The sequence below is a fragment of the Peromyscus leucopus genome, chromosome 4, assembly GCF_004664715.2.
Source record: "Peromyscus leucopus breed LL Stock chromosome 4, UCI_PerLeu_2.1, whole genome shotgun sequence".
Classification (NCBI taxonomy): domain Eukaryota; kingdom Metazoa; phylum Chordata; class Mammalia; order Rodentia; family Cricetidae; genus Peromyscus; species Peromyscus leucopus.
In genome coordinates this window covers 65,602,300-65,607,007 of record NC_051066.1, presented here as the reverse complement: position 1 = coordinate 65,607,007, position 4,708 = coordinate 65,602,300, and the positions used below count along the sequence as shown (strand labels likewise).

At 40.0% G+C, this 4,708-nt stretch overlaps 1 pseudogene; it reads right to left on the bottom strand.

The window, feature by feature from the left end:
• Positions 1–3,701: 3,701 nt before the first annotated feature.
• Positions 3,702–3,883, bottom strand: LOC114685897 (annotated as a pseudogene).
• Between the last annotated feature and the right edge of the window lie 825 nt (positions 3,884–4,708).

Below are 4,708 nucleotides of genomic sequence, written 5' to 3'. Positions count from 1 at the left end.
CAAATTTCTTCATACATAATATCCTCAGGATTGTGAGGATTTATATGGTCAAAATTCCCTGATACCCTGAAAATACATAACTTTGTAGTTACTCTGCACCCTCAAGGACAGGGTATTGATCCATTGCTGGTGGGAGTGTAAACTCATATAGCTACTATGGAAATGAGTGTGGTGGTTCCTCAGGAAGATGGGAAATGATCTACCCCAAGGTCCAGTTATACCACTCTTAGGCATATACCCAAAGAATGCTTCATTCTACCAGAGAAAAACTTGCTCAGCCATGTCCATTGCTGCTCTATTTATAATAGCCAGAAATTGAACAATCTAAATGTTCTTGACAGATAAACAGATAAAGATAATGTGGCATATTTATACAATGGAGTATTAATCATCTGTTAAAAATGAACTCATGAATGTCACAAGTAAATGGATAGAACAAGAAAATATAACCTTGAATGAGGTATCCCAGATCCAGAAAGATATCTGTGGATATTAGCTGTTAAATCAATGATAAGCAAGCTATAATTCATAGACCCATACAAATGCAATATGCTGAGCCTTTTCATGGTTTTAGTATATAATTGTTTCAGGGCTGACAACTCGGGATTGGATATCTGTTGTGGGTACTCTTTCCTGGGGAAGACTGATTATTTCTCCCTCAGCCATCTGTAGTTGGCCAAAGCTTGTCATCTAGGTGTGGAGCCCCATGCTATTTCCCTCATCCATGTTGGCACGTGAGCTGATGTTGTTATTGTTTAGGTAGCCATATTGTAGAGATTTTATTGGTGCAGCTTCCCTGCCATATCCAGAAGACTCAAACTTGCAAAAGACTGTCTGATCTTATGGTTTTTCTGCCTCTTCTCCCAATATGTTCCCTCCTTAGAATGCAGCAAGACAGTATGGTGGTTTAGGAAAGTGGAATCAGCAGTAGGTTCTCCTCTGAGACCTAGGACCTTTCTAGTTATGTATGGCTGCTTAGGTTTATCTATCTATCTATCTATCTATCTATCTATCTATCTATCTATCTATCTATCTATCTATCTGCTATCAGCTTGATACAGTATAAATTCTTATTCTAATAGTGAAATGTTTGATTGAGGCTTGCCCAGTAATTGAGTAAAACCAAAATTTATTATAAGCCACAGTCATCCAAGGTCCACCCCCCCCCCCCCCGCTATATAGCCTCCCTGGTTTTGTGGGTTGCAGTCTGATTGTTCTTTTTTTTATATATCTAGAATCCACTTATGAGTGAGTGCATACCATGTTTGTCCTTCTGGGTTTGGGTTCCCTCCCTCAGGATGATATTTTCTAGTTCCACCCATTTGCCTGCAGATTTCATGTTGTCATTGTTTTTCACTGCTGAGTAGTACTCCAGTGTGTATATGTACCACACTTTCTTAATCCATTCTTCAGTTGATGGGCATCTAGGTAGTTTCCAGGTTCTGGCTATTACAAATAGTACTGCTATGGAAATAGTTGAGCATGTATCTTTGTGGTATGATTGAGCATTCCTTCAGTATATGCCCAAGAGTGGTATGGCTGGGTCTTGAGGTAGATTGTGGAGGAGTGTTCCCTTTGCTCCACATCATCTCCAACATTGACTGTCATTAGTGTTTTTGATCATAGCCATTCTGACAGGTGTAAGGTGGTATCTCAGAGGCATATTGATTTGCATTTCTCTGGTGATTAAGGATGTTGAGCATTTTTTAAAATGTCTTTCAGCCATTTGTGATTCTTCTTTTGAGAATTCTGTTTAACTCTTTAGCCCATTTTTTAATTGGATTGTTCAGTATTTTGATGTCTAGTTTCTTGAGTTCTTTATATACTTTGGAGATCAGTCCTCTGTTAGAGAGTGGCAGCAGAGGCAGGCAGAGCGGCAGCAGAGACGTGGTCATAATAAAGACCAGAAACTGAGCTATTACCCACTGAGGAGTTAGTGAAAACAAGGAGATTAAGAGCTTGGAACAGGGATGCTTTTAATCCAAGTACCTGGGGATGGAGCCATTTCCATGGGATGTGACAGAACGGATCCACTCTGTGGTGTGTTGGAGGTGTTGGTGAGATTACCCTACTAAACAACCTGCTCAGCTGAGATCCATTCAGGAGAGGATTAAGAATCCTACAGTCTGCGGGCTAAGGAAACAAGAACATCTGAGGAGTTGATGAATGAGCAAAACATGACCTGAGCATCTCCGTACCGGCAGATCAGATCTCTAGCCCCTAGGCCCCTATCTATTGGAGTCCCAGGGACCAGACAGCTACCTTTCCCTGCTTCCCCACCAAAACCAACCAACCAACCAAACAGACAAAAAACAAAACCAACCCCTACGAACCTAACAAACACTGAAACCATAAGCACACCCTGCACCAACTGGGAACAACTGCTCCCTGAGACAGAACCCACTAACACTGATTGGACTAAGCTGCTCCCGAAGAAACAGAGCCCAACAGTACCGATTTAACAAAGACTTCCTAGTGGACCAAGACTAACAATTAGAACAAGAGAGGCACCTTCAGACACAGACATCTCCTGCACTGAGCAGAGGAAGAGATGAGTAGACGCCAGTGCAAAAATACAGGCAACGACATAAAGACCTACATGACAACATCAGAACCTAGTGATTCTACACCTCCTTAGGTTTTATGTACCAGATATGACTTTCCTCCTGCTCAGAGGGCATACTTAAGTCCATTTAGACAGCTGTTGGCCACCAACCACCAGGATATGAGTGCCACTCTTGCATCTTTAGGGATATCTTGCAATGTTGGTCATTGTTGTGGTTCACAGCTGGGTAGGACTACTGAATGCTTTCCTCCCTTGGTAGCTTGCATAGCACCTTCCAGTGTTATGAAAGCTAGTTATCAAGAAAGAGGTTTTTTTTTGGGGGGGGAGAGTCAGATCCAGCTGAATTCCCCCAAGTCCTGTATTTCTGAGAATGTGGTGCCTTCAGCAGTACAGATTCATCTTCAACTTATCGGAGGCAATAAAGGGTAATAGCAATAGTCTACATTGTTTTAGAAGTCTACTGGACTCCCCTTATCAACAATTCTAAAGGAGGTTTCTTAGCCTGGAAGAGGAGTTTTTGTTAGAAGGGGCATTATCACTCCAATTTCATTTAAATGATATACATCTACACACATATACTTCTATGATATCTATGTCTTTCTTCATGTATATATATATCATATATAATACCACTAGTGCTATATAGCATATATATGTATTGAACACCTATACAGTCTATATTTCATAGAGACATTATTTAAATGTTTAATGTAACACTGTTTACAATAGCCAAGCATAGAAATAAGCTAGTCATCCATCAACAGATATTGGTGGGAAACCACGTGGTATATACAGACAATAGTCCACCATTAATACAGAAAAGAATGTAATTTGCAGCAACATTAATGGAATCAGTGAATATTATATTAAATTAAATAACACACTCAAGAATATCCCACAAATCGAAATTTCTGTCCCCCCAGCAACTCCCAAATACTCAGCAGCCACTTCCAAAATTACCACACAGAGGCTTATATTATTATTTTTATTATTTTTTTGCTGCTCACATACATTTATTAATGCCACATTGTAAATGGTTCTTAGGTAAGTGTACAGTGATGTTCCATGTTCCCATCTAACACAGCTTGCTTAAGTTTAGCCAACAGGATTCATCGTGAGTGGACTCAGGGAGTTGTTAATAATGGCCATGGCTGGTGCAGGACTAGAGCCTTTCAAAGCTTTGCTTCTTTTATCAGCACTCCTGATTTTATAAATGATGAAGGTCATTAACCACATTCCTATCCAAATTTCCTGGTAATCCTGGGTATAGTAGGGTTTCATGGGGACCCAGACATTCTTAGTGAGGCTTTGAAGCATTTCAGCAAGACCAAGGCCACAGGCCACAACAGAATCCACTAGACGGGGAAAGGTCACTGAGAACACAGGCACCATGCAGGGATTATATTAATTATAAATGCTCAGGGTTATTAGTAACTAGCTCTTACACTTAAATTAACCCATAATTCTTATCTATGTTTAGCCATGTGGCTTGGTCCCTTTTTTTCAGTATGGCATTCTCATTTTGCTTCCTCTGTGTCTGACTGGCTACTTCTGACTCTGTCCTTCCTCTTCCCATCATTCTTACGTTTGGTCACCCCACATATACTTCCTGCCTGGCTACTGACCAATGCATATCTTATTAAACCAATTCGAGTGCCAAATCTTTACAGTGTACAAGAAGATTATCCCACAGCAATAGCCTGTTCTCTCGAATATGTGAATGCTAAAATTTTGTTCTCAGAAAGGCAGGCAATAAAGTGATTGTTATCTAATCTGGAGAGCAGAGGAGGATGGAGAGGGCACAGTTCATGGGTATAGCATTACAGTTACACAAGAACAGCTTCTGCTATAAAGCACACTAATTTAACTATACCTGACAGTAACAGTTAAAATTTCCAAAGAGGAAGCAACGTGGAGTTTTAATGTTCAAGACAAGGAAATGATGAGTGTTTGAGACAATGTAACACGTGACAATGACATGATCTTCATATATGTATTGAGATGTTAATTATACTCTATGAAAACATACAGTTATGTGTCACTTAAATGACATGAAATGTCATGTGTGTTTCTGGCATTTTATAAAAGCCACATTGCTTTAAATCTGGTCCTTACTCAGGTTTAGGGGCAAATTCCATGTGT